The sequence below is a fragment of the Ylistrum balloti genome, unplaced genomic scaffold (assembly GCF_031769215.1).
Source record: "Ylistrum balloti isolate Yb309-2 unplaced genomic scaffold, AGI_CSIRO_Ybal_v1 Utg370006, whole genome shotgun sequence".
Taxonomy (NCBI): Eukaryota; Metazoa; Mollusca; class Bivalvia; order Pectinida; family Pectinidae; genus Ylistrum; species Ylistrum balloti.
The window spans coordinates 1,931,384-1,946,089 of record NW_026782081.1 but is presented as its reverse complement, the minus strand read 5'-3'; the positions used below and the strand labels follow the sequence as shown (position 1 = coordinate 1,946,089).

At 32.4% G+C, this 14,706-nt stretch overlaps 1 protein-coding gene across 1 annotated transcript in view; it reads right to left on the bottom strand.

Moving 5' to 3' along the window:
• Window positions 1–11,105, bottom strand: part of LOC132548266 (nuclear receptor coactivator 6-like) — a 62,554-nt gene extending 51,449 nt beyond the window's left edge. The window contains exon 1 of the mRNA XM_060212115.1: window positions 11,024–11,105. The gene's annotated coding sequence lies outside the window, so the exon portion shown is untranslated. The remainder of the gene's footprint in view (window positions 1–11,023) is intronic.
• Window positions 11,106–14,706: the final 3,601 nt, after the last annotated feature.

Sequence of the window (14,706 nt, the reverse complement as noted above, 5' to 3'; positions counted from 1 at the left end):
GTAAACAAGGTTTTTTAAGATATGACTTAGCCTGCCAATCAAACCTACTGAGTTTTTATCATGATTAATCTGAAATAAATTGTTCAAAAGATTGCACTTGCTTCCCAGGGTCATACACAAGATATATATCAGAATACAGGGAATAATATATATATCCCTATCAGTTGACAAAGACTTCCATGCCTGATATCAAACGCTTGACACCATGTACAATACACCAGTTTACTGAATGATGATTTTTTTATTTAAATGGCAAAATTGTTTAATTATATGTAGCTGCACTTTAAGGCTGTAAGGTGACCTCAATCTCAATTCAAAATCTCACTATTGAAGGATAAAATTCAAGAACTGCAAGTAGGTAAATTGGGTGAGACATACAAGTTCCAAAAATAAAATATTTTATCCATTAGAAATGAAATACTTAAAAAAATCCATTTATATAGGCTTTATATGGCAAAACTATATTTTCATCAAAAATTAACTGTACAATTGTTACCTTGATTTAGTCCATATTCCTGCAAAGTACTTTCCGATAACATTGTCAGATTTTGTAAGTTTTCTTTTCAAACTCAGCACAAATCCAACAGCCAGTATAACAGGTTTGGTATAATGACGTCATAAGGAGCTAATACAGCACAGCAATTAAATGCCATGTATATGCTGTCCACAAAAAAATCCTACCGATATGATCATCAAACATTGTACCACAATCACTACCATTAAGCAGCATTTGCATATCATTGGAATAATGGTCTAAGTGTTTGTACATCATTACCTCTGTAACATTACAGTGTTCGTCATAACTACACACGTCTGACATGTTACAGCAGCTAATAATGCTCAATGTTTGCCTTGTAATGCCTCCATTCAATTTGAACAATATTTCATGTAACATTCAGCAAATCAACAGCTTGCAACATTGAATAAATTCTTTCATTTCAAAGAAAAAACAAAATTACAGAAAAGCTGCAGAAATATTCTAATTTAAACCAAATATGATTTTTTTTCTGAAATGTTGATTTCAAAATTGTTGAAAGCATGTCAGACATATATAAGCCTTATCATTATAGGAAGTATGAAGAAAAGTACTTTAAGCATCCTTTGCCACAATCTGGGTTTTCAAATTACTTTCAAAGTTTCAATATTGAGTTTATATAGGGATTTGGGTTGAAGCCATTTTGTAAATTTATCAAGCAAATTTTTATACCAATGAATCGGGTAATCTGTTCGATATCGCCTCCACTAAAATTTCTGTATACTTGTCCCACTTCCTATTTCATGAAATATTAATTTTCAGAATTTTGAAGAAACTTGATAAGCTATTTACTTAAACCTGACTGATCTTTATATTACCATTAGATGCCAAGATAAGAACATGGAATGTTCTTATTGAGATTGCCCTTTCAAAAAGCAGTCTTTCAATTTCGCTGATGATACTGATGACATCTTGAAAAGAAATTTTTCGATGATGTCCATCAGATATATCAACAAGAATCAGAAATCAAGGACAACCATAGTAGACTTTACACACAACCACTTATCAATAAGGGACAGCTTCACTTAAATCCATCAAGTGTTCTAGAGATTCAGGTAGATAAAGAAAGATTACGGTGAAGTTTTACAGTCGCCATCATGATCTCATTGGGAAACATTCTTTTTCATTGTGTAATTTCAAGTTGTGTTCATTTTTTGTTAGTATGGCAGGTGGCTTTGTTACTGTAAGCCTGGATCTCATTTAAGAACATAACATTATTTGTATCATGCCGACTTTCATTTACATGGCAAGTACTGTCAATGAAGTAGAAGACATTTAATACCCTTACAATTATATTGAAATACCATGTCTTATTGAAACTCTTGCACTTTTTTCAAGTGTCTCCATGCCTTCCTTTCATTCATATTTAGCCCTTATTTCCTCGATGATGAGTTTGAGTTATGATTTTGTTGACTATAATAAAGCAACAAGTACAGACATGTTTTTTTTTCCAATTCATGAATATCTACCAAATCCCAATTCCAGTACAGCACATGTTAAAGTAGGTAAGTATATTATATCTACTTTGAGTAAAATCCTTTTCCCGACCATTTCCAGCTGTGCATGATAACAATCTGTTTCCCTTATAAGAACAGATGTATTCAGATCTGTAAGTATATTAAATCAAACTTCTTCAACCTTTTCCCACAACACATTACTGGATAATCTTTTTTGCACTAATCAGAATTCAATGGACTCAGCTACCTGCCCTCATTCAATCATGATAGTAAGAACCTAGAAGACCTTGATCTGAGATTTGCAGCTTACGTACCACCCACGATTCCTAGCCACTGGGTCTTAATTAACACTTATTAGGACACAAATTCTATTTCACCTGCACCCCATCCTGAGCTCCCTGCTGGACACTGAGGCTCCTCTCAATGATCAACTCATTATGTAGGGTATTGGCACAATTATTTTTTCACACGCTCTTAGTCAATACCATCCAAACAGGAAGAATATGAAGGTTGGGGAAGGTTTTTCATGACAACGGTATAGAAGATCTAGTTTAGAATACACTTTAGATAATCACTGCCAATATATACACTAAAAACTATTTTCATAAGCCTCACATCAATACATAATTACATCTGTTGGAATTCTGCACTACATAAAGAGCTAAAATCAACAAAGTAAAAATAGTCTGTGAATTGAAGATGGTAGACAAATCAAAACATTATAGGATTTAGTATTAAGAAATAGCAATCATATCAAAATTTTCATAATTATTGAAAATCGTATTTCATACACCATCAAATTAGAGTTATTTAAAGACATTAATTTTCTGGTTTTGTCGTCATACTTCATAGCAAACATGCTCCTAACATTACATTTCCTGACTTGTAGACTTTTTTCTTAATTGTGTCTGCATGCTTGATAAATACAGCAGATTGTAAAACAATACTTTATCCAATACTGTTCCTTTCAGATGGTATTATCAATGCCTGGAATACACAATGAAATGGAGCATCACTTTTTGTACATATAGTTTTTTTCATATTATGACAAAATTGATGAAAATTGCTGTAATTTTCTCTGAACAAAATCCATCATGCTTTTTCGCAATATTTCTTGACCCAGAAGAATGTCTGTCTTGTTGTTCTTATATATAATTTATTTTGTTTTACTTTGGGTCCCAATGCAGAATAACTCAATTAATTTTGATGTACATTACTGCACCAAGTAAACTTTATCCTTATACTGTAGATATACATATTTAAGTGGTGATCTTATTTAAGCACTGAAAATATTGCACTAAAACATTATGGCGCTAATTATTGCTTCTGATGTGTATTATTGTGTAAAGCAACAATTGCAAATGCATGAATTCATCATTGTGCTAATTATCTTAAATGTGATAATGTGCTAAAATTTGATTACACTAAATCAAGCACTTTTACAATAATGGTCAGAAGTCAGAAAGAAGAAAACATAGTGCTGAAGTTTCCAAGTCAACTGGCTAAAAAGGATCAAAGTTGACAATGTATTTCAGCATCCTGTGCATGCCTATTGATTTATACTGTCCCTTATACTACTAGAGCTGACATGACATCAGGGAGATGACTGAAAATGCCTTATTGAAAAGGAAGTCATATCTAGTGTGGGATATACCCCTTTGAAGATATTTTGATACATATGAAAAACTTTTGCAAAATTGTACTGTAAATAAGTCTTTAGTTATGATAGACATAAAAAAGCAATTAAAGGAGAAAATAAAAGAATGATTTAAACCACTCCAAATATCATTTCTTTGCTGTTAATTAAGTCTAAATCCATGGTTTACTCATGGTATATACCTTCATTAGCTAAGGACAGCAATAAGGCAAAGAGAAATTGTTTTGAGTTGAAATTAAGTCAAGTGTTAGATATATACAGTTCAGTGTTATGGAACAGGTTATGATTGTGAAACAGAATTCAATTTATTTCCTCAATAGACAGATGCTTAGCATAGGATTACCTTTCCATGGCAAATTTAACTCAGCATCCTTTTCAATATTATCTTATTTCTACAGACCAAACAGTTCAATACTCTCTCATACACAATATTGATTTACACTTCCTTCAGTTCTATACTCAAAACATAACCACAGGATCACCACAAACATGAAATAAATAGGTAAGCTCCATACAAATCAATTAATAAAGTTACTTTTTCCCTGCATTCTAGTGTTATGACTAAATTGGAACATTTAAAAACAAGTTTGACAAAAAAATTTAATGGAAGACCATGTGCAGTACTCAATCCATTGGTATGTTTAACTGCATATAACTTTTGACTTTCTGCAGATGAACGCAACCGAACTTTAACTTTCAGCAAATTACCTAAACTTAACTTAAATTTCCTGCAAATGACCTCAACATAACTTTAACTTTCAGCAGATGACCTGAACTTAACTTAAATTTCCAGCAAATTACTTCACCATAACTTAGATTTTCTGCAATTACTTCAACCTAACTTTTAACTTTCTGGAATGACCTTGACATTAAATGTTTACTAAGTTTAATTGCCTGCCATTAGACAAGAACATTTTAATGCAGCTCCTTGTACTAACTTGTGACTATCTCAGTGAACCACATACAGGAGGCCCATCACATACCATCAATAATGAAGAATCTTAACGGAAAAAATCACAACCATGACAGCAAAAGGCAGTTTGTTTCCTGCTCCAAGTCATTAATATGTATTAATTGCACCTCACAGGCACACATCTCAGATCTTCATCTGAAGTTACATTTAGTCTGTTCTAGTAACTACCGAACTTTTGAGGCCTCCTTTCAGTTCATAAATGAAAACATATTGGTTAATAGGTATGTATACCTACAGCCTTAAATATCATTTTAAGAATTCAGTGATAAATCAATATGCTAGTCTGTACTCACAGAATGTCCATGGGACTCGTATCTGATAACACTAAAATTTTCTATTGTGTGATCCATTGTTTTTTAGCAATAAAGTTGAAAAAGACTCATGAAAACAAATTACAGATTGATCACTGAGAAGTTAAAACTTATTAGACAATGCATTCCCATCTGTCCCTTAATTATACTGAGGCTAATCCCACTTAACCTTAAGATAACCAAAATGAATTACAAGACAAGTTTTCATGCACACATACAGATGATACTATTTTGTTGTTGGTTAGTAGACACTTAGTGTTTGTATTTTGCTTTTGGGAGCAGCATAGACATGCCCGTGTTCATTATTACCCTCCATTAAAGAAAATGATAGGCCATTATTATTTAATTGCTGGATAAATTCAATATCTGAGCAGGTCGTAAATTACAGCATCAAATTTTGAAGGTAATTTTTCCACAGCAATGCATCTTTTCAATTCCACATAAATTATTTGTGTCTACCAGGTAGAAACATGCATATCCTTTTTTTCCACATACACAAGGGACTAACAAGCTAAAATAATGATTCAGCTGTTCAACAATTGATAACAAATTTCATGGTCCAATATCCTAAAAGTAGTCATTTAAATATATCCACAAGGTATTTACATGTACACAATTAAATGAGAGAAACATCATCAATGCTTTTGTCTTAAATAAGGTTTCATTTTGATGGTTATTTACACCATATCAATAAAGGCTTTGTGTTATTGTTCGGATAGTCAAAACTGATTGCCAGGGGTAAGTGAGGCAGAAAGCAAATGTCTTTGAGATATAAAAGAGAACCCACCTACAGATTTGTATTGATATATTTGTAGATTATTCATAGCTACATCAAGTAAACAGGTGCTAATTCATTGATTTCCCTCCAATAGTTCCTACTATAACGCAAACAAAAACGACGTCAGCATCAACAGCCATATGGCCTGCATGGAATCCTTCTACAAATATTTTTTCATTCCTTTTTCCTATTAAATGAACAACATAAGAATTACATACATGCAATCTTGTCTTGCTTGTACCACTTCTTCTGACATGTGAATCCGCAATTACTTTCCATTTAACTGCTATTCAAACTACACAAAAATCATGATGTTTCATGAAATACACAAATTTCTGCATAAAGCAAATTAGATAAATACTATCATTACAATTATGTATGTTGTTTTGATATTATTACTGCAGTTTCTCAAAATCTGTGGTCCTTACCCTCTTCATGTCAAAACGTATAAAAAATAAATTGGAAGTTATTCATATAGCAGGTTGGAATGTCCATACTATATCAGATTTGTTTAGAAATAGAGTTTGCATTTTCAGATTGACCTTAACACAAAACTTTAAAATCCGGTTTTCTAGCACCTCTGTAATTTCCAAAACTCTATATTAAAGATCAGTTGAAATGGACAAGTCCTTTATTAGCAAATATCTAAGATATGAATTATTGTAAGGTTGGACATCATTAGGAAAAAAACAATATGCTACAAGTAACCAAAAAAAAATACAATAAGTTTCAAAAAATATATCAATCCTGCATTCATTACGGTTGGTAACAAAGGTAGCTTTGCCTTCAAATGATCACAACTTGAAAAGTATTGTGTTATAAGAATACAGCTTACAAGAAAAATTTTGCCATCTCCAGTTTGTAATTCATTAAACCAATGGATACTGTAACTTACGTTAAGTGCACAGCACCAGGTGACATAATATGTTAACAAATAAAGTTGCCTTTTTTTTACAAATAAAACAATAATTATGTGAAAAAACACTATCATGTCCATATAAAGGCACAGACATACACATAACATGTGACTTCATTCCTATCCTGATCCATTTCAGTATGTCATTGATGAATTCTTGTTAAGTTCGAAAACTGGTAAATTTTGAGTATTTTGACTTTCCCTGAAAATTTCAACATAAAAGAGTTCGACTGTACTTGCAAATGACCTACTGCCGGTAAATCCGAGGAAACCTGCTTGCTCAGCTACAGGGTTTAAAAAAGATTTACCAGAAAGCATCTTGCAATTATATATTACCTATAATTATATCCAGAAAATACTTTAATTATTAACAAACCAACAATATTTTTGGCAATGTTTAAATTAGGTTTCTGTTAAGATCCAGTACCAATGAGAATAGCTGAAACATGGAATGACCAGCAAAAGCATTGTGACATCACAATACAGCAGGATGAGTGTAATCTCATTACATTGGCTGTCTACTACTGTTGTAATAACTATGATCAATTACTGGACGAGAAGTAAAAAAGTGCTTCATTTATGGCACTCTCTAATTCCTTTCCTATACTGCTTCTGTTTTTCGCATTTGTTTAAAAAAAAGCAAGAACTTTTTCACACAACCACTTTTAAAAATTTGATATGAATGTACTACATGTGTAACATGAAGTAATACACCCTGGGACAGATTTTTGTAAGAAAAAAATTGATCTCTGAACTAATATGGTACAACAATTTCATTGCTTCATAATTGGAATCAGTTACGATCTATTATATCATACAAAAGAATATCATATATATGTTTACATATTCAAATTTGACTGTGATCATGGGATAACAGTTGTATTTACCATCACAACATCAACAGAATCAAAAACAAATTTGGTCTAGAAATGTTTTTTCCGTTGATTACCATACAAAATGTACATGTATCTAGCTGATGATAGAATTCTGTCAGGGATGAAATATCACTGTAAAGTTACAATAATGATAAAAGTTTGGGTAATTACAAACATGTGTGATGATCAAAATATAGAAATAACTTTCCTTCATCTTTGAGAATTGTTGACCATTCAGTGTACATGTTTCCTGTTGTACCTCAGTACACATTTTCTAACCCATCCAATATTTCTTGGTACCTCTGTACTTGCAAAAGTCATGTTTTTTAAAAGAAAGTTGAAGGCATTTAAACTTCCCCAATTAATGATAAATGAATAGAACTCTTCACATTAAATAACATAATTATCATTTTACAGTGATGTTTTGATAAATAAACAATGTACTCAAGTACAACAGTATTTAAATCTGGTTGTAGTGTATAAGTTTCAATGGATCTGTACCACACAGGGACCAAAAACATCCATGACAACACTTAAAACATGTTTATCACTGAAGTTATTCCAACTCAGGGTTCCTTTGTTTTTGCACAATAACTATTGCATAAGATTCATTCACAAAACACATAAATGTAGGCCTTTGGCCAACATAATAACACATATGGAAATTAATTATGTTGAAAAATTACAGAAATTGGAATTAATAAAATAAATAACAAAACATATCTGATGGGTTTATTGAAGGAAAAAATTTGAGCCTAGTAAAGAAATAAAAAAATTATTCACCTAGAGAAGACATATATTTCTATGAGTCTCGCAGTCAACATTAGGAGCAAGATAAGACAGTATCAGATCCATCTGCAAGTTGTCAAACTTCAGCATCAAAATCTCCTACTTGATTCACATACCCAACCAGCTTAACTTTTTCAATTATGAAAACATATATATACATTTTTTGAGAGGTATAGAGCAGACACTGACTCTCCTACACCATGCGGTCTATGGTTTACAGCGATACAAATCACCAAGAAGCTCCCATAAGGAAACCAGTGTGTGCTAAGCTACATACCTGATAGAGAATCCATTAAAAAGTATTACAGATTTTCAATTTCTTAAAAAAATTATCGTGCCAATTTTCATGTTGATAAAGAGGTAAATGTTTAGTGTTTCCTTTAATTGTATAGACGTAAAAACAAATTTGTACAAAACACTTCTCTTTCACTATTTAACTTATGGACAGGATATACCCGACAAAAGAAATGCCAAAAATAGAACAACTTGAACAAGTTAAAAGTGGGCATACAACTTGGAAACTGGCACAGATTTATAAACCTATACCCACCAGGTGCCACTGAACAATATAGCCATTATTAATTTGGCAATTGGTACAAATTTCCCAGGTAATTGGCCAGGTACTTGTACCTAATGTCTCTTGTCAAGATAGCATCTACAGGTGTATAGAAGGTACAGGTGTAATCTACTTACCTGTAAGTTAATATACACTAACTAATTGATCAGGTGAAAATTAAATGGTTTATCTGTTATTAAGCATCGGAATATTCAGAATTTCACCGATATCTATCAACCGTAATGTATGTATTCATACATGTATCAAATAACAGAATTTCAATTTTCTTGTGCTTAAATGTTTCAATAATAAATATTTCACTAGGTCTACAGTTTGGTGCACTGTATATAATGAGAAATAGAAGGCTTATAACAGTTTTATGATTGAAACTAAAACAAAACAAAAAACTCCAAGTCATCTGATCTACCAATTTAATGTTACAGTTCAAATATTAGGGGAAAAATGCTGCATGGAAAATGTTGAAACAATTACATACAATACCAGCTCCTAGGATGAGGATATTATTTCCAACAATGCACACACTTTACACATTAGGTAGATATTATCATAGGTAGGGACCAACTACTTGCTAATCAGATGTAAGCTGGTAATCAGAAGGAATATCTGTGAAACTGAATGTCCCCTTATCACAGTCCAAATGTTATCCTGAGCTAAGACCCTAGGGACTCCCAGATAAAAGGGCCCTCAAATCACAAACCCCCTAAGGACACTTCCAGGGGGACAACTTCAAACAGCTTAACTACCAACACATACAAGGGATATTGTGTCCCTTATTTAGAGGATTAAGGAGATAAACACACCCCTGTAGTGTCATGATTACTAGAACCTACAACTTTCTGTGTCAAATACCCAAAACTGGACAAGTAAAAGACAAGCTGAAATAATAAGCAATGTAGTATTTGAGAAATTTATCTCATCTGCTACCCCATTGGCCCAGATAGATGCTGTTGACATAAAAACTTTATGGTTATTTAAAAGAGGCAAGTTAGAAGAATCTTTCTTATAATGAACCCTTTTAAAAAAATAAACGAAAGTTTAATCCATTAACTAAAAAAATCAGTTACACAATCAAGTAAATGAACTATATATACTAAAGAAAACATAGATTGTTTTGACTTACTCCCACGTCACAGTTGAGAAGCAAATTCAATAAAGGTGTTTTATTATCAGATAAATCAAAAAACATCGTCACATGACTATCCTTCAATTTTTACATCCATAGTAAAAAAAATAGCTTAATATGTGATAACATTAGCTTTTGCTGGCCTTTAGTTATTATGAAAATTCCAGATTCATTAGTAGTAACACTCATTCCAGCAATGACCTGAAGGTCTAATACAACAATAAATCAAATGATGCATATTATTCAGAAAGACAATACACTCTTTAATATACAGAATTTGTTTTGCCCTGGGCTAGAATATTTTACAGGACTGCCGAATATTCATGAGAGGTCCTCTTCATGATAAACCCTACATTTATCATTAAATCATTCAACAGCCATAACATCTTATAAAACATAAATCTAAAATAAATTAAAACTCTTTCAACTAGAGAACTGTATCCATCACTTGTAGGCTATAATGAAGACACCAATGTAAAAGTTTAAAATAAACATAAAACGGAATGGGTTGCCCAAAACCACGTAAATACACTTCAATGGGTCCGAGAATATCTATATCAGTAGGCCTACATTGTTGGTTTTTAATCATTCATCAAATATATCACGTCAATACTAGCTCAGTCTGGCCTTTGCTTGTGATGTTATTTCTCGGGAAAATCTGGGGCATCTCATCGACAAAAAACTTTCTTAACTTCAAGTTTACATAGACTGCACTGACAGCGAAACGTCAACGGCCAAATACAATTTTTTTCTGCAAGCAGCATGTACGGTTAATACTTGGTGTAGATTACAAGTGAGAAAATAAGATAAATACACAAAGATGAACCCTGATATGAATATCAACCCAGTCACGTCTGTAAAATTTAATTCAACAGACAAAACTGCCAGCTTATAGCGAGAAAGCGTTGACCTCAAACTTCGACAGTGCGATCTCTGCCCTGCTTTCGCGGCGGTGTAAACTAGCAAAGGAATCCACTGTTTGAAGTGAACGATCGAACAGAATAAGTAAAAAATACGTGTTAGAGTACTTACCCAGTTTACTACAAACTTTCCATCACTTGTTTCTACCTGTAAACTCCCATTCGTATATATTGTGTCCAAGGTAAAAATTCTGAGTTCCGGAGCTATTCAAAGATGGCGGTGAAATGTACCGGGTGACGTAATTGCAGCAACAACTCGGAATTCCGGAAGTAGTTGAAAACATTTGGCAGGAGAAAAGCGCGGGAAGCATAAGCACATTGTTCACCTGTGCAGCGGGCCAACGTATTAGGGAAAATACTTCAGTCACGATAAGAAAAGTCACTGTTATTGAATAGAGTCAACAAGGTTTTCCCGTACAGAACAGTTTGAAATCACTTTTCCTTAGAGAAAATTAGAAATAACGAGCGCTGTCTTCTTTAGATTTGGCACAGTGATTTGCCAGTCAGTCGTTGGAAAATATTTTTTAGAAGCCATTACTAACCACAATTAATGCAGACTTTTTAGTGGAATAGCATTCCAAATTACATTGCTCTTGAAGAGGAATATTTTTTTTGAACGCTCGGACACACGTGTAGACTACACGTGCTGGTAACAACATATTCAGAGTATGGATAGGTTGTCGACTTTCATTTTATGATGTATTTATATATAATATACATTTAAGAACATTTTAACGCAGGTAATAAGCATACATAAATAGGATATAGCAATAAAACTAAAACCATAACTTAAGAGATAAAATTTCCCATTATGTCATAAAGATTTTTTGTTTAATTCAATGGCGTGACTCTACCGTCAGGGAGGCTGCAAAATACAAAGCGGCGGAAATGATCCATAATTTATCCATGCGTGTAATCACTGAATCTTCTTGAATGAGCGATTTCAGATTTACCTATCACCCTAGAGTGCCTCGTCATCGCATATAACAGACACGTGTATTTATGTAAGCATCTTCGGGTCGTCCCTTGGTTATTCGTTAGTAACGCCGGACAATAATCTTCATATTAAAACACTTTCCTTATTTAGATCTCTATGACATGTTACAATTCAATTATAAAAACACAATGAATATAACCTGTTAGAACACGGAATAGCGAAATAAATTTTATTGAGTGTGTACCACTTTTAATAAATAGATACATAAACCGTAAATACTAAATCACAGACATTAGTATTTGTTATCGGACTCTGATAACACCCGTTATGAGCACACATGTAATGACACTACAAACATTGTATTATGAATACATGTATGATAGCACTATTTACATATATTCTTTGTGGCACCATCAATTAAGTCAAAGAGTGAAAATATTGTCCTTTTATGGATTAAACAATATTGTATTTCCAACGTTTCAAAATTTATACTTGTCAAGTCAAAATCCTAAATATGAAAGAAATTAAACTTGACATGAGTTTGAGGCCATGTCGCTTTCTGTATTTACGATTAACTGTCCATTACCGTGATAAACAGTACACTTTTTTATTTCTTTTTTTTTCTGCAATGACAATGAACCGTACTGATGCATGTTATATAAGTACACGCCCATTTTGTAGAACACGAATAGTTTATTCAAAGGTCCGTCGATCATCCAAATATGTATTATATTTAAAATATTAATCATACGATTATTGATAATCGATTTCGTAATAATCAGCAGGCCTTTTGATAAAGAATTTCAGCATAACACTCTTAAAACTTTTTACAGAAAATAAAACAGTTGGGTAGGTTAGGCGATATTCATAGTTGTAACTTAGTGTGACAAAAAGATGATTACACATAAAGGAAATATTGAACTTTTTGAAGGGAATGAGCTTCACAAATCGATGTTTTATTTATTTTGGTAGGAACAAAAACAGCGTTTTGTGTGGAATTTCCAAAGACTTCAGTTGATAACATATAGATTTATAGGTTTCCTTTGAACTATATAAATGTAACATAGAAAAAAGCCGAATTATGTTGTTGTTTTTTCTACAGCTGCGTTGCAGTTTCAATTGATTTATGGTGTTTAGGGTAATTTACGAAACTCAATGTACACCACGTTTATGCGCGCGTGTATATATATTTAAATGAGTAGGCTCCGTACTGTATTTGTGGTACAGCATACATCTTGTCAATTATCTAAGTAAAACACATCTTTTATTTACACATTAAATGAAGATTACGTTATTAAAGCAAAACTTATCCACACAAAATATAACAGTTGAAAAGTGGAATGAATTGTGATGTCTACGTCACATTTTCCGCTATATTATTTTTTAATTAATGTATTTCTTTTCAATGGATATCATGTACAATACTATTATGTATTTGTTGATCAATTTTTCGTCTATTGACATTAAAATTTTCACGCTTTTATTATTTCTAAATAATGTGCTTTTTTGTTTTTGTTTTGTTTTTTGTACATTTTTTTTATTGACGATACAACTGGGTAAGCATACTGCATGATGCTTGTCAATTTTCTCCTTAACAAACTTCCACGAAGAACACCCAGAAACCGGAAACATTGTGTTTTATATTTCTGCTGAGGGAGGGATGTAAATTTACGATAGTTTAAATTCTCATTTCTTCTCGTTGTTTGTTTGTGTCAAGCTTTAATCACGTTTATTTATTTATTTATTTTTGGATCAACAAATGAACAAATGAAATTATTAAGTCATTTATCAAAATTAATTTCAACACATTACTATATACATCACACTTAGATACTGAACATATGTTATATGTTAGATTACGTGTTTTTAGTTTCATTAGAATGTTCAAATGATACCGGACGAATTGATCATTGCAAAAATTTCTATTTTTATAAACTTCATTTATTTTTTTTCATGAAAAGTAAGAAAGTGCTACAATATTATTATTCGAATGTTAATATGCACATGTATCACTATGTGCAACTCTTTAGAAAGGTAACATACATATGTTAAAAGTAAATCTATTCATTGCTTCTCAACCCACGTTTTATTTTATAATTTTAAGAATGCCTGCACACATATATATATTTAATTTTTACCAAAAATATTACTGGCGGTTTTTGTCATTAATCACACAGCCTAGATACAAAGCTGGTGTCTTATGCTGTCCATCATTTCAGATTGTTTTGTGGGGTATTTTTTTTTAAGTGAAACATTCTACCTGTCACCAGTTTATATTTTGGTGGTCCATGTAGATGGATTACCTGGTACGGAGATCGTATCACGGAATCACACCCGTGAGGTTTTACAGTTGACCAGGCAGTATGTTATCGTAGAGTAATTCAGTGCAAATCTGCACGCCATGTTTATTTGTAATTTCGGAGAGGAGCCAAAACACTGCACGAGATCCCTGTATTTATTTGAACGACATACCACAGCATATAGTCATCTTTTATTCGTGAATTAAACTGCTTCGGGTGAAGCTCGGAGGAATTACCTCCCTTACCTAGACGGTGATGCGAGGTAAATGACACCTTCACCCAAATAACATAGGATGTATCGATATCATATAGTTAAGACAATGAATGCCATAAGATGCAAAGAGAAGAGAAATCGATAACCTTGATGGAATGGTATTTCCAAATGTTATGAATATCGCGTGAAGCACAAGGAAAAGTGTAAAAAAAAAAGTGATTAATGTCAAATACTGACTGTATGTACGGTGGTTTGATCGTCTAAAAATACAGCAAACTACTACATTATACATGAAAGTGTTTTATTTCGTTGTTGTGATATATTCCTCTTTATATAGATTTTAT